Source organism: Dermochelys coriacea, chromosome 9 (genome assembly GCF_009764565.3).
Source record: "Dermochelys coriacea isolate rDerCor1 chromosome 9, rDerCor1.pri.v4, whole genome shotgun sequence".
NCBI classification, from domain to species: Eukaryota; Metazoa; Chordata; order Testudines; family Dermochelyidae; genus Dermochelys; species Dermochelys coriacea.
The window spans coordinates 84,056,625-84,077,840 of record NC_050076.1 but is presented as its reverse complement, the minus strand read 5'-3'; positions in this window follow the sequence as shown (position 1 = coordinate 84,077,840).

Genomic DNA, 21,216 nt, shown 5'->3' with positions numbered 1-21,216 from the left:
TTCACTGTCATTTTGAGTTGGTTAAAGCCCTTCTCATCTGTTTTCAGCTCTGTGTCTGCTGCTGGAAATGGCATACTCTTTTCCCATTTAATTTTATTTACAATAACACAAGTCTCAGTAACAATAATGGGCCAAATCCTGCAGTCACCATATTCAAGCTATACATTTCAATGGGAATTTGGCTGAGTAGGTACTCTACAATATTTGGCCCAGTAATAATGCTTGCACTTATATGAGCACCTTTTATTCAATGTTTGCAGTGTTCTTTTCAGGTCCATAAATTATTAACCCTGTTTTACAGACACAGAAATAGGGATGCAGAGAGGTGAAGTGTCTTGCCCAAAGTCACCTAACAAGCCAAAAGGAGAACCAGTAAGTGTTAAATCTAAAAGGTGATAAGACCACTTAAGTGACATCATCCCTTTCAAAAATTATATTCAGTGATTTCCTTTATCTGCTGTCAAAGTTTGTCACAACCGTGAAATGGTCCCACACAGGAATAGGGATGGATGGAAAACATGATGGAAGCAATCGATGGGAAAAGGAGTGTGTGTGTTTGGGTTTGGGTTTGGGTGTGTGTTAATTATCCCTTTTCACCATCTGTGAATTTAGATGGAGTGTTTGACCCTAAAAAGCAAACAGTGAAAATGCTGCTACTTGCTAGGAAGTGTAGGTGGGCTGTTATGCTTTTCTTTTATAAATGTCCATAAAGCCTTAATCATTAGCGGGAAAGGCAGGCTTTGTTATGAAAAGCAATTACAGAGAGTCACTTTTTCCAAAAGGTACATTGTACTTGCTCTCAGATTGTTGCATTGTGTGGTGATGAATAACACTTGGAAGCAGATGTCAAAGTTATCACTGCTGAGTGGAAATAGTACATTTTTTTCCATTTTATGTCTAGTTTAGACTATATCAAAGAGAAGAAAAAAATTTAAAAGCCGAAAACATGTTGAAACAACGTTACGGTTGTGACAGAAGTTGACGACAGCCAGGAAATTCCAAGTTATGGCCCTCACTCTGTCCTTTGTGTGAGTTCAGGATAGAAGTTCAGCCTCCCTGCTCCTGGGACAGTTTGTGTCACAAAAACTTTAAGTTTCTGAAAGGTGTTATTTGCTATTACATGTTTGCCTGTTAGTTCCTGCCTGTTTCCCTCCTTCCCCTTTGATCTTTCATGAAAGTTTATAAAACCCATATTTTGTACCATGCTCCTTACAGTGCTACTTTAGGCTCTTGGGTAAATATGTACTTATAAAAAATTAAGTACTCAGTACCCCAGAAAGTCCCCCAAAGGATTCATTCTGGTCTGTTGGATAAATACAAATGTCTGTTTATATATATGTTTATAAAGGGATGTGGTGTCCACATAAACCTCATGTTAAAATATTTTCCTTCCATCTGTTAGTAATAAGAGCAGCGCAGATTATTAAAACAGAAAGAATGTTTAAAAAAATCATATTTCCTATTTTACCATTTGAACGTTTAAAAAAATTGCATTTTACTCAGAGTTTGACATTAAAAACTAGCCTGGACAGTTTCATTTTAATTCTCACACAGTGGAAAAAGGATTCATAGATCATAAAGCCAGAAGGGAGGATCCATTGTGATCATCTAGTCTGACCTCCTGCATAACACAGGCCATAAGATTTTCTTGAATTAATTCTGTTTGTACCAGAACATATGTTTCAGAAAAACATCCAATCCTGATTTAAAAATTTCCAGTGATGGAGAATTCACTACAACCTTTGGTAAATTGTTTCAGTGATTAATTACCCTCACTGTTAAAAATGTGTACCTTATTTCAAGTCTGAATTTGTCTTGCTTCAAATTCCAGCCATTGGTTCTTCTTATACCTATATCAGCAAGATTTAAGGGTTTTCTATTATCAAATTTCTGTTCCCCATGTAGGTACTTAGAGATTGTGATCAAGTCACCCATTGATCTTGTCTTTGTTAAACTAAACAGATTGAGCGTCTTGAATCTTTCACTATAAGGCAAGCGGCAATATACAGGCCAGAATCACGATAGTAGGCTCAAAATATTCAGGAGGCCAGTCATTTGGGGAACCATTGGACAAAGCTATGATCTAACCCTCAGATTAATCAAAAAAGACTTTGCAGCTCCCCCTCACTCCAAATCTAGGAAAAGGGAAAGACAACCTTATTACAGATCTATATAACCTTTTTATGACTGCTTCTCTAAGTATGGAAGGCTAGATTACAGTAAATGCAAATGGAACAAGTCGAAGCCCAGAAAGGGGAGAAATCAGTCTTCCGCCAATGCAAATTCCAACACTAGAAACAATGCCTGACTATGTTCAGGAGACATCCAAGGTGCAACACATAGGTGGGAGTCTATAAAAATTCAAAGGCCTCTTTACTCATTGGACAGATAAGTCCTTGATATGGTTCTACAAGAACCAGAGAATTTTCAAAGATTCTGAATCATTGTTTTTTCCCCTTTACAGTATTCTACTAAGCCCTGGTCTACACTAGGCGTTGAGGTCAAATTTAGCAGCGTTAAATCAATTTAACCCTGTACCCGTCCACATGATGAAGCCCTTTTTTTTCAACTTAAAGGGCTCTTAAAATCGATTTCCTTACTCCACCCCCGACAAGGGAATTAGCGCTGAAATCGGTTTTGTTGGGTCGATTTTGGGGTACTGTGGATGCAATAAGACGGTATTGGCCTCCGGGAGCTATCCCAGAGTGCTCCATTGTGACCGCTCTAGATGCACGGACCAGGTAGACAGGAAAAGGCTTGCGAACTTTTGAATTTCAATTTCCTGTTTGGCCAGTGTGGCAAGCTGCAGGTGACCATGCAGAGCTCATCAGCAGAGGTGACCATGATGGAGTCCAGAATCGCAAAAGAGCTCCAGCATGGACCGAATGGGAGGTACGGGATCTGATCGCTGTATGGGGAGAGGAATCCGTGCTATCAGAACTCCGTTTCAGTTTTCAAAATGCCAAAACATTTGTGAAAATCTCCCAGGGCATGAAGGCCAGAGGCCATAACAGGGACCTGAAGCAGTGCCGTGTGAAACTTAAGGAGCTGAGGCAAGCCTACCAGAAAACCAGAGAGGCAAATGGCCGCTCTGGGTTAAAACCCCAAACATGCTGCTTCTATGATGAGCTTTTAGGGGGTTCAGCCACCACTACCCCAGCCGTGTTGTTTGACTCCTTCAATGGAGATGGAGGCAACACGGAAGCAGGTTTTGGGGACAAGGAAGATGATGATGATGAGGTTGTAGATACCTCACAGCAAACAAGCAGAGAAACAGGTTTTCCCGAGAGCCAGGAACTGTTTCTCACCCTGGACATGGAGCCAGTACCCCCCGAACCCACCCAAGGCTGCCTCCCGCACCTGCCAGGCGGAGAAAGGATCTCTGGTGAGTGTACCTTTTAAAATACTATACAAGATTTAAAAGCCAGCATATTTAATGATTAATTTGCCCTGGCATTCGTGGCTCTCCTGGATATACTCCCAAAGCCTTTGCAAAAGGTTTCTGGGGAGGGCAGCCTTATTCCATCCACCATGGTAGGACACTTTACCACTCCAGGCCAGTAGAATGTACTCGGGAATCATTGTAGAACAAAGCATTGCAGTGTATGTTTGCTGGCGTTCAAACAACATCCGTTCTTTATCTCTCTGTGTTATCCTCAGGAGAGTGATATCATTCATAGTCACCTGATTGAAATAGGATGCTTTTCTTAAGGGGACATTCAGAGGTGCCCATTCCTGATGGGCTGTTCCTGATATGGCTGAACAGAAATGTTCCCCGCTGTTAGCCACGCGGTGGGGGGAGGCAAAATGCGACCTTGTAACAAAAGCACATGTGCTATGTATGTAAAGTTAACAGCAAGGTTTACCGTGAAAGAGTGTACCCATTGTTCTATAAAATGTGTCTTTTTAAATACCACTGTCCCTTTTTTTTCTCCACCAGCTGCATGTGTTTCAAGGATCACAGGATCTTCTCCTTCCCAGAGGCTAGCGAAGATTAGAAGGCGAAAAAAATGCACTCACGATGAAATGTTCTCTGAGCTCATGCTGTCCTCCCACACTGACAGAGCACAGACGAATGCGTGGAGGCAGACAATGTCAGAGTGCAGGAAAGCACAAAATGACCAGGAGGAGCGGTGGTGGGCTGAAGAGAGTAAGTGGCGGGCTGAAGAGAGGGCTGAAGCTGAAAGGTGGCAGCAGCGTAATGAGAAGAGGCAGGATTCAATGCTGAGGCTGCTGGAGGATCAAACTAAAATGCTCCAGCATATGATTGAACTGCAGGAAAGGCAGCAGGAGCACAGACCACCGCTACAGCCCCTGTGTAACCAACCGCCCTTCTCCCCAAGTTCCATAGCCTCCTCACCCAGACATCCCAAGAACGTGGTGGGGGGGCCTCTGGCCACCCAGCCACTCCACCCCAGAGGATTGCCCAAGTAACAGAAGGCTGGCATTCAATAAGTTTTCAAGTTTTAAACTTTTAAAATGCTGTGTGGCCTTGTCCTTCCCTTCTCCACCACCCCTCCTGGGCTACCTAGGTAATTTTCCTCCTATTTGTGTGATGAATTAATAAAGAATGCATGAATGTGAAGCAACAATGACTTTATTGCCTCTGCAAGCGGTGATCAAAGGGAGGTGCGGAGGGTGGTTAGCTTACAGGGAAGTAGAATGAACCAAGGGGCTGGGAGTTTCATCAAGGAGAAACAAACAGTACTTTCACACTGTAGCCTGGCCAGTCATGAAACTGGTTTTCAAAGCTTCTCTGATGTGCAGCACACCCTCCTGTGCTCTTCAACCGCCCTGGTGTCTGGCTGTGCATAACCAGCAGCCAGGCAATTTGCCTCAACCTCCCTCCGTGCCATAAACGTCTCCCCCTTTACTCTCATAGATATTTTGGAGTGCACAGCAAGCAGTAATAACAGTGGGAATACTGGTTTTGCTGAGGTCTAACCGAGTCAGTAAACTGCACCAGCACGCTTTTAAACTTCCAAATGCACATTCTACCACCATTCTGCACTTGCTCAGCCTGTAGTTGAACAGCTCCTGACTACTCTCCAGGCTGCCTATGTATGGCTTCATGAGCCATGGCATTAAGGGGTAGGCTGGGTCCCCAAGGATAACTGTAGGCATTTCAACATCCCCAACGGTTATTTTCTGGTCTGGGAAGTAAGTCCCTTCCTGCAGCTTTTGAAACAGACAATAGTTCCTGAAGATGCAAGCATCATGTACCTTTCCCGGCCATCCCACATTGATGTTGGTGAAACGTCCATTGTGATCTAACATTGCTTGCAGCACTATTGAAAAGTACCCCTTGCGGTTTATGTACTCACTGGCTTGGTGCTCCGGTGCCAAGATAGGGATACGGGTTCCGTCTATGGACCCACCATAGTTAGGGAATCCCATTGCAGCAAAGCCATCCACTATGACCTGCACATTTCCCAGGGTCACTACCCTTGATATCAGCAGATCTTTGATTGCATTGGCTACTTGCATCACAGCAGCCCCCACAGTAGATTTGCCCACTCCAAATTGATTCCTGACTGACTGGTAGCTGTCTGGTGTTGCAAGCAATAGCTTCCACAGGGCTATTGCCACTCGCTTCTCAACTGTGAGGGCTGCTCTCATCTTGGTATTCTTGCGCCTCAGGGCAGAGGAAAGCAAGTCACAAAGTTCCATAAAAGTGCCCTTACGCATGCGAAAGTTTTGCAGCCACTGGGAATCGTCCCAGACCTGCAACACTATGCGGTCCCACCAGTCTGTGCTTGTTTCCCGAGCCCAGAATCGGCGTTCCACCGCATGAGCTTTCCCCATTAGCACCATGGTGCCCACATTTCCAGGGCACGTGCTTTGAGAGACGTCTGTGTCCATGTCCTCATCGCTCTCGTAACCATGCTGACGTCGCTTACTCGCCCGGTTTCACTTTGCCAGGTTCTGGTGCTGCATATACTGCTGGATAATGCGCGTGGTGTTTAATGTGCTCCTAATTGCCAAAGTGATCTGAGCGGGTTCCATGCTTCCCATGGTATGGCGTCTCACAGAAAAAAGGGGCGGAACAATTGTCTGCTGTTGCCCTGATGGAGGGAGGGGTGACTGACAACATGGCTTACAGGGAATTAAAATCAACAAAGAGGGTGGTTTTGCGAGAAACTGAATGGCTGCCTCAAGGATAGAACTCAAAACCTCAAGGATAGAACTCAAAACTGGATTTAGAAGGCTGTTGATTTCACAGATGGAGGGAGGGAGGAGAAAATGAATACAAAACAAATCTGGTCTATTTCTTGTTTTGAGCCACTTCATCTATCTTTATCCATCTTGCTGGCAGCAGATTGTGCAGTACGACCGCTCGTCACCTCGTGGGTGCTCGACAGAAGACAGTGCAATATGACTGCTGGCCATCATCTTCTGCTGGCTGCAGATTAAACGACAGTGCACTGCCGGTAGGACTCAATTGCCATGAGACGAAACAAGGGAAATGACCTGGTTGAGTCACTCCCATGTTTGCCCAGGTACCTGGTTAAAAGAGCACCCAGGACTACGTCGACGACGGTTACCAGTCATACTGCACTGTCTACTGCCAAAAGGCAATAAACAGCTGCTGTGTAGCAATGCAGTACCACATCTGCCAGCATCCAGGAGACATACGGTGACGGTTAGCTGAGTGGGCTCTATGCTTGCCGTGGTATGGCGTCTGCACAGGTAACTCAAGAAAAAAGGCGCAAAACGATTGTCTGTCCTTGCTTTTACGGAGGGAGGGAGAGAACGGGGGCCTGACGATATGTACCCAGAACCACCTGCGACAATGTTTTAGCCCCATCAGGCACTGGGATTTCTACCCAGAATTCAAATGGGTGGTGGAGACTGCGGGAACTGTGGGATAGCTACTCACAGTGCAAAGCTCCGGAAGTCGACGGTTGCCTCGGTACTGTGGACACACTCCGCCGACTACATGCACTTAGAGTATTTGTGTGGGGACACACACACTCGACTGTATAAAAACGCTTTCTACAAAACCAACTTCTATAAATTCGACCTAATTTCGTAGTGTAGACATACCCTAAGAAGGCAAAATATGCTAAAGACCATAGATCAGTGGTTCCCAAACTTGTTCCGCCGCTTGTGCAGGGAAAGTCCCTGGTGGGCCGGGCCGGTTTGTTTACCTGCCACATCCACAGTTTCAGCCGATCGTGGCTCCCAGGGGCCACGGTTCACTGTTCCAGGCCAATGGGAGCTGCTGGAAGCGGTGCGGGATGAGGGACGTACTGGCCGCCGCTTCCAGAAGCTCCCATTGGCCTGAAGCCGCGATTTGCCGAACCTGCGGACGCGGCTGGTAAACAAACTGGCCTGGCCTGCCAGGGGCTTTCCATGCACAAGTGGCAGAACAAGTTTGGGAACCACTGCCATAGATCATCTTTTGCGAATCAGTGAGGTAGAGAGATTCCCAAGCTGGAGATGTACTCCAGCTACTACTCAGTCTTGTTTCTGGTACTCTGGTGGATGAGTCCAAAGACAGATTCCACGGTGGGATAGCCATGGCAGAGCCAGAGAGGTCTGTCATAACACCAGATGCCTGTCTGGAAAGATGGGTTGTGTTCTCCAAGAAATCGGTGGGCAAGGGACACAGATATTCTCAGAGCAAAAGAAAGGCATGGGTGGCGGGTGAACCCCTGCTTTGGGGAGGCAAACCCGCCGGCCCTGCCCCTTCCACCTAAGGCCCCACCCTCCAGACGCTGGAGCCCCGAAACCCCCCTCCAACGCAGTAAAAGGAGAAGCCCAGATTCTGAGAGGCCTTCCCGTGACCGGAGGAGCTACAGCCTGCCTGCCCCAACCACATCGGGCTGAGCTGCTGCCACTGGCCCCCCCCAACCCACCCCCACCTAAGTGCCAGGCCAAGCCCCAACCCCGCCAGAGTCAAACCGAGCCGCCCGCCACCCCCAGCGCCAGGCCGGCCCAAGCACAGGGCCAGGCCAAGCCTTCGGCCTCCCACAGTGCCGGGCCGAGCCAGGCTGAGCCACAGGCCTCCCCCAGTGCCAGGCCGAGCCGCCAGCTCCCTAGCACCAGCTCCTCCTGCCCCTGAAGGCCCCCCGCCACTGGTCCCAGCACCTAGGAGGAGGGACGTGGCAAGCAGCAGGATGGGTGGAGTGGAGGAGGCGGTGGGGGTCTCGGGGTAGGGCCAGGGGCACCACAGCTCAGGTGTCCGGCTGTGAGTTGGCGACAGCTATATATTATACCTGCCTATATGGCCTATTATACCCGCTGCCCATGAAGAAAGGCATACATTTTCTAGAGCTGAGGGCAATAAAGTATGCTTTTCAACAATTGGCCCCAGTGTTGCCAAACAATCAAATTCTGATAATGACAGTAGGGTATGTAAACCATCGGGGTGTACAAGCTCACAGGATCTCCAAAAGAAAGTAGCATTGATGTAGTGGGCAGAGGCCCATCTACAGTCTATCAGGTCCTTGCATATCAATGGCACTAGAAATGCAAAAACCGACTAGCTGAGCAGCAGGTAAATCGATCAGGCAGAATGGAGTCTTCACAACAAATCATTCCGATTGATCATCAAAAAATTCAGAGTTCTGATTCTTTTTGCATCCAAGGCAAACCAGAAGATTCACCAATACTTTGCAACAAAAAGAAAGCTGGGAGATGCCCTGTTGCTCAGATGGTCAAAGGACTTACTTTATGCTTTTCCCCCAGTGACCATCATCTCTAGGAGAATACAGAAGATCAGAAAGACGGACAAGGAAGTATCTTAGTGGCCTTGCATTGGCCTATCTCAGGGGCAGGCAAACTTTTTGGCCTGAGGGTCACATCGGATTTCCAAAATTGTATGGAGGTTCGGATAGGGGAGGCTGTGTCTCCCCAAACAGCCTGGCCTGGCCCCTGCCTCCTATCCGACCCTCCCCACCCCCGCTTCTTGCCCCCTGACAGCTCCCCCAGGACTCCTGCCCCATCCACCGCTCCCTGTTCCCTGACCGCCCCCAGAACCACCACCTCTGACTGCCCCCCACTGCCCCATCCAACCCCTCCTCTCATTTCTGATTGCCTCCCCCGAACCCCTGCCCCATCCAACCCCCCCTCCTTCCTGACTTCCCCCCCGGGACCCCTGCCCCATCCAACCCCCGTGTTCCCTGCCCTCTGACCACCCTGATCCCTATCCACACTCTCAGTCCCTGACCACCCCCTCGAACTCCCCTGCCCTCTGTCCAACCCCCCTGCCCCCTTACCACGCTGCCTGGAGCACCGGTGGCTGGCGGCGCTACAGCTGTGCTGGCCAGAGCACCAGGTCAGGCTGCGGCTCTGCAACTGTGCTGCCCAGCCTACCAGAGCGTTGTGCTGGTGGCGCGGCGCACTGAGTCTGCAGGGGAGGGGGGACAGCTGGGGAGGGGCCAGGGGTGAGCCTCCCAGGCCAGGAGCTCAGGGGCCAGGCAAGAGGGTCCCGTGGGCCTAGGTGGTCTTGGTTTCCTGACCTCATGAATATGTCAATAGAGCCACCATTGTTCCTGAATGAGAGTCCAGATTTGTTATCCCAGGGTCCAGTTCTTAACCAGGATCCAAGCAAGTTAAATTTAGCAGCTTAGCATTTAAAAGGAAGTTTCTAAAAGAAAGGGGTTACTTTGCAACTCTGTTAGCATTGAGTAGAAAATTGACAAAACAGGGCTTACTCAAAAATCTAATCTAAATGCAAAGCTAGGTATAAAGAGAGACATATTCAAGATCATGTAGGCAAAACATCTCATGTTCTGGAGTTTTTGCAAGATGGTTTCAATATCAGGTTTTAGGCTGATACCTAGAAAGTACATGTTTTTGTATTGTCTGCAATTTTGAGAGCATCCAGAAAATCTTCCATTTCCTACCATAAGGACAGTTGTCGCTTCATTAGAGCAGTGCAGCTATTGCATCATCATAAGGTGCATAGAGCTCCATCTGGGGATTTGAACATTGTGCTCAGTGCCTTAATACAGGTGCCCTTTGAATCTATGAAACCTGTTTCATTATTTCTTGTCTATCAAAAAGACCTTTTTCATTGCTAGCACTTCAGGAAGAACAGAGTGAGTCACTCCATCCTGCTGCATCGTTCACAAAGATAAGGTGGTTTTGAGAATGGGTCCCATCTTTATTCCAACATATAATAAGAGTTTTCATTGAGCAAAAGAGTTCTCATAGCCTTTTTTGTCCACATCGTTCTCACCCAAAGGACAAGCTATTACTTTGCTGAATATAAGGAGAGCCTTACAATTTAATCTGAAAAGAACTGAGAGCGTAAGACAAACACCACCCTTTCTGGTTTAATTTCATCCATGAAAAAGAGATGCTAAGGCATCTATATCATGAGTCTTGTGATTGTGTATAGAGCAAAAGAATTCAATCCTCCAATGGGCACCAGAGCTCATACAGTATGAGCAGTGGCAGCATTGTGATCTGAGAAACCTGTAAAGCTGTAATTTGGCCATCCCTGCATACATTTACTGGGCTTTACAAAGTAGCTACTCAGTCCTCAGCTGATTGTCCTGCATGCTGTGCTCATATACCACAAACCCTGAGGTTCTGTGGACCTATTCCTTCAAAGCAGGGAAAATTTTCAGGTAAGCAACCACAAATTCTCCCAAACTTTGTGTCATCTGCAAACTTTATCAGTAATGATTTTATGTTTTCTTCCAGATCACTGATAAAAATGTTAAATAGTGTAGGGCCTTGCGGGACCCCATTAGAAAAATATCTGCTCTATAATGATCTCTTATTTACAATTGCATTTTGAGATCTATTAGTTAACCAGTTTCAATACATTTAATGTGGGATTTTAGTTTCTTAATCAAAATGTCATCTGATACCAAATTGAATGCCTTATAGAAGTCTGAATATATTACATTAATGATATTATCTTTATCAACCAAATTTGTAATCTTATCAAGAAAACATTTCAAGTTGGTTTGACAAGTTCTGTTTTCCATAAGCCTGTGTTAATAGGTATTGCTTATAATTCTTTTTTAATTCTTTATTAATTGAGTTCCATATTCTGCCCAGGATCAATGTATCTTTTTAAATGAATATTTTTACATAGATCCTCATCATGCCATCAGAGCCATTCCAATCTGTGGTGGAATGCTAATTTTTGTGCTGTACACAATATTTTAAAAAACATCTAAAGAAAAGCAACTAAATTCAGCCTTGAGGTAAGGACTCAGCTCCCATTTGACTTTAGTGGAAATTGGCTCCTTCTTACTCCAGGGTTCTTCATTTACCCTGCTTATTTCCACAGATCATGTGGTTTCTATTATTTTAAATATTTCACATTTTTAACACTGATTTTAATGTAGAAAGAAAAAGAAAAATATATTATTGTGAGCTTCTGTTTAACAAATTTGATTTTTGGCTGCAATCTTGTACATTCAGGCCAGAACCCACATATTTATGGCTGAGTTATAAACCTCTCCAAAAAGGGCAAAACCCACAGCCAAGCTCAATCATAACTGGGAAACATATACAATTCCATCATCAGTGAAACTAGAGATAGGGCTGAACCTAACTGCTGGATGCAAGCCCTATCAAACTTTGATATGGACCCTTGAATGCTAGGTATGGAGCACCATTTGACTTAGTGTCTTTCATGGGGATTGTGGCCAGGTGTCCAGAACCTCTGTACAAAGGATGCTCTTAGCTATATGTGTTGTGAGTGAATATGGATTTTGATGCTAATTTTAATAGACTGAACAAAACTGTGGACTATGGTGTGTTGAAATTCAGATCTAGATCTGAATCTTGTAGCTTGAGACCATCTCCAGTGGAAACTCATTCCTGTCTGACAGCTCTGAATGGGTGATGTGAAATGAGATGGGGATAGAAGTGGATATCTTATTACAAAACTCCGAACTATGTGGCACTCACTTGATTTTGAATTTTACTTCCAAGTTTAAATTCTGCCTTCATTCACTGAAAAAATCACAACAGTTCTTAATCCAGTCAAGAAAACCTCATCCCTGTGCTGAGATGACTTGGTCTGATGTATGACAAAATCAGGTTAGATTTTTGGTTTTATATTTTAGAATAAAATTATAGAAACAAAACATAAAATAAGACTACAGGATGATGTGAATACCAGCCTCTTCGCCATGAATGTTTTATATGTTTACATTATGTAATGGAATAATATCTCCACATACCCTTCCACCTCTAGCATTCTGGCTGTCTGCCAGGATTTTTCTGTGCCCCCTGCCTGACACTAAACTCAGCTCTCTTAGGTGTTGGCTAGAAAGCTGAAGGCACAGGCAGAAGCTGAGCAGTCAGCAGAGGGCAACATCACTTTCTCACTCCTAAATACAAAACTAGCACATTATAAGCTTCCATTCTGCTGCCCTGCCCTCAGCATCCCTCAAATTCATAATGAAGAATTTCACCCTTAAACTCCAGAAAATCACACTGGCGCTATCGCTGACTGGGGACTACTTCAGCTAACAACCTAGTCTATTGCTTTTTTTTCAGTCCATTTTCTAAATCTTTATTGTGCCAATATACATAAATGGTGTTTGACACTTGTTTATGATCCCATGCCAAGTTTTTTCTTTATTCTAAATAAATAAATAAATAATGCCATGTATAAACGTGGTAACTTTTGTGTGAATTTACTGGCATTTAAAAACAGTCGCTCTTAAAACTGTGATGCATTCAGTTATCTTAACCTACAGTAGTTCATAAAGTGAGGCAATTAATGTGTTGAATTAATAAGTCCCCTTTGTCATTCACAGTAAATGGTTCCTAAAATGCCTGCACTCTCTTCTAGATTAATAATAGCCTTTTCAATGTGGTTCCTGTAAACAGCTACAGTCCCATATGAAAATATCCTGATGTAGAATCCTATACAATTGCAGTGATACATTTTTCCAGGAACCAAGTACAAAATCCATCATTCAATCAATAAACAAACCTCCCTCACACTTTTTTTTCTTGCAAATGGTATGGTGCCTCTATTGGAAACTTCTTTTACAAGTGCTGTACAAGTTTGGGAAATCTGTCAAACATTCTGAGCAGCTGCTGAGCAGAGCCCTCCGATCCATGTATGCTTTGGCACTAGAGGGATGCACAGGAGCGAGGAGTGAGTGGAGGGACTGGGCTTTGAAGTCTGCTTGGTGATGTTATATTATTCTTGGCTCTTGGCACTTTGGAAAATACACTGCATCAAGTTCTCATCATTGCTGAAGTGCACAGTTTTTCTCGAGGCTGTGGAAGGGTGGTTTTAGCATTACATTCGGCTATGAAACACCTCAGTAATTTAGCTGCTGAGATTGTTATTTTTATTAAATTCTTGTTAGGTTTTTTTCTTTCTGTGTTTGGACATGTTCCATGGCTTGTTTTGGGGGGTGTTTCATGCTTTCACCGAGAAACTCCTGGGTACTTCATCTGTGAAAGCCAGATTTGCTTTGGAGTTTCATTCACAACTGAATTTACTACTTTGAAATGTGGATTCAGCGATATCCCACACTCACAAAATTTGCCTTTTTATAGCATCTTCCACCCAAAGATCACAAAACCGTTTACAAACATTACTAAAATTAAGCTCAAAATACCTGCATGTTACATAAGAATTGTAATGAGTCGATGTGTGTGCACAACTCTGCCCTCTAACTGATTGATAAGAACCTCCCTACTGTTTGTCAGAGGTCTTATATTGCTAACAGAGATTCTCCTTTAACTCAAGTGCTAGCAACATGTGCTTTTGGAATAAGAGGGTCTGAATTCTGTCACCATGAATGGCTAAGTGTTCATGTGTGAGTCTTAGTGACCAGCACTAGAGTAATGCACAGCAATGATTTCCCTTTAACTTGGGATGGGAAGAGTAGGGAGGATTAATTAATTAGTGTTTGGAAAAATGGGTTTAAATTGCAGGGACAAAAGGTTTATCAAAGGAGCCTTGCAAATCCAAATGGTTGAGAGATTCAACCATCAAACTGGTTCATCCTTTTCTTATATGGATGATACAGTTCGCACCATTACTGATAAAGTATGGCGATTGCTATGTGTTTGACTTTCCAGATCTTGATCTGCCTGTCCCCACTTGTTCCTCCATGGAGTTCAGAAAATAATTCCTATTTCCTGTACTTCCCCTGTCGGATATTGCCTTATAAGTCTTAAAAGGGTTCTAACCTAAAACCCTAGAGCTAGTGATGGATTGAATCACAAAGTTTGGGTCCATATCTGACTGTCCTCAGAATTCCTTCCAATGGGTTCAGGTCCAATATACTGGTACTGCCTAGTAGCTTCTAAGCAGCTAAACTGAATCAACAGAGATGTACCAGCTTTACTTTATACATGATATAATGCTTGATTTCCTTTGAAAATGTAATTTATTTTTCTTTTGTATTTTGTGTGATACTCACTGGCTTTGTGGTGTTTTCATAAATATGTTTGCATTGATAAGATCCTTCAGAAAAATAGTTTTTGAAAATTATACAAAGATTTTAATTAGTAAGGGTGAAAAAGCCATGAATATTGATTTGTACATTAAAATTAATTATCTTCAGTCATGTTCACATCTCTCACGCACTGCTGCTTTTTGTAAACATTTGAACAATCAAGTTTTACTGGCAAGAACATCTCTGAAAAGTGAATTTCAAAATTGCACATGTTAGTAATCACAAAAAACAATTTTAAAACTTGCATACATAAGTACAGTTGTCAGAAGTGCTTGTGTATTTGCTTGTTCAAGGAATAGAAACAATGCCATAAGACCTATTTAACCAATCACAATGAAGCAGTACATCTTGCATTTTGAATTTTCACAATTGATTCATAGGGTAAAAAATGTGAGAAGGTGTTTATAAAAAATAGTGAGCACTGAATGGATTTGAGAGGATCATCATCTCCTTGCAGATATCTGCAAGGAGAAAAAGAAACTAAATTCTTCAAATAAATTACTCATAATGGCGGATTTGCTAAACTCTAATTACAAATTTAACATAGTTAAAATTCTCTGTACCCAACCCATGTTTTTATGTTGCAGAAATAATCTGAAATATATGTGCAGCCTGAGGTACTGAGCATACTCCACTCCCATAAATGTCAAATGGGAGTAGGAGGGTCTCAGAACCCAGGAAGTTTGGGCCATTACTTTATATCAGCTAAATTGCCCTCTGCATCTAGTTCTGCGTCTGGCTGCTCTCATCCCTGGTTTACTTACACACTTTTCATTGAAATTTGTGGAAATGCAGCCTCCTACATACTTTTACCAAATGACTGCATCACAGCCAAATTCTCCTAAATTCGAAATAAATAAATAAGCTGCTGTTTCCACTACTTTCCTCCTTACTAGTCATACCAAAGACGAAAGAGGTCTTTGATCAGGATAAAATTATGCAAATCCATTGGTACCATATTTTCTTAGTTTCATATTTGGTTTACAAAATCTGAAGTCATCCCTTAAGAACTCTCTTTGTACTTTTGTCCCCCAAAACAAACACTCTTGAGGGTCAAATCCCAACATGATATTCAGTACAAAACTTTAAATAAACATTTTGTCATCAACCAGAACTCAGTTCTGGTAATACTTTACAACAAATGGAAATTAATTAGTAGCAAAGAAATTCTTCTGGACTTACATATTACAGACTATATCCCTTCTAACTCTTTTGTGCCAGCAGAAAGCATATCCTCATTCTAATCTTTAACAAAACCACAGAAACATTTAGAAAGAAACAAACTTTTTGAAAGAAACCTTTCGAAAGGTACTACAGTCCATGAATCTGACTCCTTTATCCTACTTAAACACTCACATGAGTAAGTACTATCCAAAGTGCACAAGTGTTGTAGAATCAGGTCCTTAGAGCATGAACTCTTCAGAGCAGAGACGGATCTTTCTTTTGTCTCTCTGTCTGATGTTATTTATGCTGCATTCATATACATAGTATGTGTGTTTATATAAAGTGCTTGGCATACTGTTAATTTAAAAATAAAATATATACTATTATTAATGTGCTTTGAAAATGTAAAATAGATATAAAGTTCTAAATGTTATTAATAACTATCAAAATGGATGCTAACCAGTGGACTGTGTGTGTTTTGATCATTCATCCCAAGGAGACTAGTTTGAGCACCGGCATTGAGCACTCAGTCGTAACTGTATTGCCCTTCCATTATTACTGGGGTTATTTACATGAGTAACTACTAGCCAGCATGAGTAACAGTTATAGTATTGTGCCCTAATTAGACAATGAACAGACAAAAAAGGACGATGGAAGTTAGAGAAAAGTGTGAATGAAAAGTGAAATCAAGCATATTTCTTGTTAATTTCACAATTTTGTTTAAAGTTTCTTTAGTTTGTTGGTTTTGTGTTTATTGTTTTCATTCTCCCCTATTAGTTCATACCTCTGTGAGGGAGGGAGGTGGAGAGTAGGAAGACAGAGGTTCCTACGCATTTTAGAAGAAGTGGAATTTTGGGGGGACTTGAAGGAGGAGAGGCACTTTACAAACACTCATCTATTGGATGGCAACAGACAATTGTTAAATTCTGTATTTTTTCATGTGATTTTCAATGCTATTTTTTAAAACAGTATGGCTAAAATGATTCTTTTACCTCTTTAACCCCATAATATTATATTTTTAATAGATTCCACAGTTTCTGACAGCTGGTTGTGATAGAGACAGATTGGTCAACAAAGAATAAACTTTGTGCATTTTTCATACCTATTCTATATTTTGTAAGGAGAACGTTTAGAGTAACTGTGGTATGCCCAGGAGGCCTAAAAACACAAGTGAATTTTGAGGGCAAATACCCTCTATCAGGAGTTTACAGAAAGGAAATGCCCTTCAAACAAATAAACTCATGCATCCTGTTTGCAAAAAGAATTACAATATAGGCAACAAAAAATGTTGGAATTGTTATTGGAAGGAATACAGATTGAGGTCATGGTGTTTTAATTTGGTTGAAGTCAGCAAGTAGACAGTAGTATTAAATGTATTCCTTCTTTCTCCAGCTAGCAAACTGAACTAGTTTTTCCATCATTCGTCTCCTACTCCATTCCCTAAACTATCTATAGGATCCTCGAGTATGTACTGCTTGACTCATTCCTGCTTTCTTCAATAAGCATTAAATACAACATGGAGATTTGGGCTCTTTGGCACCTAGATCATTCATAAAGGTACAAAGCCCAACATACATGCTGTTGTATAAAGCAAAGCTTTTCTTTAATTCGCAAGTTTTCCCAAAGCTGTGTGCAGTGGTGTTGTATCCATGTTGGGCCCAGGATATTAAAAAGACAAGGTGGGTGAGGCAATATCGTTACTAAACCAACTTCTGTTGGTGAGAGAGACAAGCTTTCAAACTACACAGAAATCTTCCTGGCCCCTTAGAATATGTGCTAACTACTTATGCTAAATTAGCTGTTCAACCTTTTAGTTAGCTATGACACTCTGAGTACCTTTCCCAGACCTGAGGAGGTGTTCTGTGTAGTTCATAAGCTTGACTCTCTCACCAACAGAAGTTGATCCAATAAAAGATATTACCTTACCTACCTTGTCTCTCTAACTCCTCCCAAAAGCAGAGTCAGGGTCAACAGCGAACAGTCTCTCACTTGAAAGACATTCAGGGTATTACTAAGAAACAAGAAATAGATTTAAAATAGCAAACCAGTGAGGAATGTATTCCTTCTTCACCTTTCACTCATTCATTCAAGAACTCTTTCTTTCTTTCCTTGTAGCATGGAGGTCAGTATACCAGAGGTGTAGTAGACACAGAGATACCACACTGAAGGGCAGATTATAAGAACCTGCATAGACAGAATAAAGAAATAACACATGAATTTACACTCAACAAACAGATTTGTCACAAACCACAGCAGAATTGTTAGTATCACAAAAAATGTCTGGTCTGTCATTTCCCTATGGTGGCATTTCATTGTTTATAACAAAATGTTAGGGCTGTTCAACTTTAAATACACTTAATAATGCCCTTTTCCCAGCAATCAATGTGCCTCAAACTCACCTCAGAGATCTCTCTTTCCTGAAGCTGTGACCTCATGAAGTCCACTTTTAACCTTGCTGAGCAGATTTTGGAGTAGTCTGCAATGTATTCAGTCCAATCCCACCAAATGTACTCAGACTAATCCCTCCTCAAGGGACAACCTTTATCCATTTTATTCAGAGGTAACACTATCATTGCCCAGAGAGGAGGAATATATTGTCTCTTCCCTTGATCACTTTTTTCTGGTGTGATGGTGCCTTCCCGCTACCAGCACGCTGCTTGCGATCTAGCAGTGGCTCCTTACCCTACCAGGTCCAACCCACACAGGGACAGGGAACAATATAACTGGAAAGTACTGCACCTCGTTCAAATTCTGTGGCCATTTCTGAAGTCTCCTCTGCTACTGAACACAGCCAGAGTGTTGCTCACAAACCCAACTGTATTTTGCTGTTTAGAAGGTTTAATTGACCAGACATTAGTGCCTTCACTTCAAGAATTCATGCCAGGACTCCTCAAGCTCCAGAAACTTGATGCTCCATATGAAGAACAAAATGTTCATCTGATCACAGTTGCCAGGACTTGGACCATGATTTTCAAGACCAGAGTAGCTTATAAACTAGCACATTAGGCTGAGTCACTGTTCTGGCAGGATAGGTATAATTTCTTTTTATATAAACCTATCTCTGAAGTACTTTATCATCCCACAAGCATTCCAATACAAATGTCTTTAAATAGCTGAGTTTTGCAAAGACAAAGATTTACATCAGGTAGGGAGGGAGCAACACCATGTTAGGTCTTTTAAAGAAGTGAAGTAAAAACAAATCAAATACTTTATTTTTGCCTTTTGACTTGATTCTCAACTGCCCCTTCGACCACTGAGATGTTTTCCACACCAGTTTCCTTTATCCTCCCCAAGAGCATTGGTTCACTTCACATGGCCTTTGAGAAAGGTTCTATCTGTTATATAAACAAATATACACTGACAAGACTTAAAAAACCATTATTGGTAAACAAAACTCTAAATCACCATGTAAATATATTCTGCCATCTCTCTCAGGGCTAAGTTCACAGATCCTCAGTGCGGTTCGTCACCTTTCTATAAGTGTAGAGGCAGAATCAAAGCTGAGTGGATGGCTGACAAGGGACTAGACCCCATCTTCTGGAGACCCCCTCAGTTTTGTTCTGCCTCTTGTAGCTACTGGCAGGGTAATGAATCCAGCACCTCCTGCAAGAGAGAGAATTAAAAACAGCAACAACAACAACAACCCTGAAGAGGCATATTTCCTGTCTTCTAGCTCTGTATCCCTGCCAGGGGATGCAGAAAAGAGGTTTGTGTCTTGTGCACTCCAGCCACTTCATCTGCCGAGTCAGAAAGGTTTAGCCTTAGCTGCCTTACTCCAACCTAAGAGTCAGTTCCCCAGATACTCCCCACCAGCAGGTGTCAGATAGTCAGGCCACAAACATCTCAAAGAATGGCAGAAAAATAAGGAGAGCCCTTGGCCATCGGAGGTGGTTACATCAAAGGGCAGTGGCTCAGCACAGGGAAAACATAAGCAGGACCAGCTGAATGCACCCTAGAAAGAGCAAGGAGCAGCAGGTAAGACCATTTTGGGCGCATGCCCTCCCTCAGTGTGGGTCTCGTCATCCTCTCCTCACTCCTTTCCTTGTCATGCAATTCAGTCTCCTTCCCTTAGCGCCAGGGGAAGTCAGGAATTATGGATTGCAACGGGAAAGAAAGGAATCTCCCCTTCAGGAAGAAATTCCCTCTTGGGCTAGGAGCTCTTGGATTTGGCACAAAAAGCACCTTTACCTGAGAGGCTGCCACATTGTGAGCCTTAGGCAGCAGCTACAGTGTCTCCCTTAAAGGCTGTGATGAAGTGAGAATTTTCTGTAATATTTTAATGAATTCCTGTGTGTGCCTTAGTTTCTCCTATATGCTGCATTGTTACCCAGTGCGGGGAAAAGGACTGTTTGCTCTCGAGACAGTATAAGAGACATAGGTATGAATGTCGCCTAGCTATCTGGGCGTTAGTCCCCATATTAGTGAAGAACTTGAGAAGACAGTGGCAAATCCAAGCACCAGGACACTGACAACTAACAACCAATGACCCAGAGGGAGAGAGATTTCTCCAACCTCTCAGGAGGGAAGCTCAGCAACATACCTCATCTTGAGAACAAAGAACTGGAAGGTATGAGATGGGGAATAAGAGTTGACTGCTGGAAGGAGTCAGAGGCTCTGACCTGTAGTCTGACCCAGTGATGAGCTGCCAAAATCTTAACAACCGGTTCCCTATAAAAAGTTCTGATTTAAGGGATGTGCCCCAGTATGTATTTTTTGTACCAACAGGGTTACCATATGTCTGTATTTTAAAAATTCCTCCCGGATGTCGATTTAAGAACCAAAAAGCCTGTCCTGTCCGGGAAAATACGGATGTATGTTAACTCTGCCTAAAGTTCTTTTTTAAAAAGATGGGCCTGAACTAGAGATGAGCTCCGTTTCACATGTATGGGTCCCTGCCACTCCCTGGAGGTGTGCTAGGGTGACCAGATGTCCCGATTTTATAGGGACAGTCCCAATTTTGGGGTCTTTTTCTTATATAGGCTCCTATTACCCCCCAACCCCTGTCCAGATTTTTCACACTTGTTGTCTGGTCACCCTAGGGTGTGCAAATGTGTGGGTCCCAGCTGCTCCCTGCCCCCCTCATTGAAGCAGGTGTGCAGGGTTACTGCCCTGGGAACTGCAGGGCACCAGTGGACGTGGGGCCAGCTGCAGACAGGGGCATGGGGCAGGGCTAGCTGGAGGCAAGGGGGTGCGGGGCTGGCTGCGGGCAGGGCAGGGGGTGTGGAGCTGGCTGGAGACAGGAGGGTGCAGGGTTGGCTGGAGACAAGGTGTGGGGCTGGCTGGAGACAGGGGCAGGCTGCGGGCAGGGCAAGGGGTGCGTGTGGCAGGGGTTGGCTGGATACAGGGCAGGGGGTGCAGCAGGGGCTGGCTGCAGGCAGGTGGTGCAAGGCTGGCTGGAGACAAGGCAGAGGGTGCATGCGGCAGGGGCTGGCTGCGGGCAGGGCAGGGGATGCATGCGGCAGGGGCTGGCTGTAGGTAGGGGGTGCGGGGATGGCTGGAGGCAGGGCAGGGGGTGGCTGCAGGCAGGGGGTGCGGGGATGGCTGGAGACGGGCTGGCTGCGGGCAGAGGGTGCAGGGGTGGCTGCAGGCAGGGCAGGGGGTGTGTGTGGCAGGGGCTGGCTGTAGGCAGGGGGTGCGGGGATGGCTG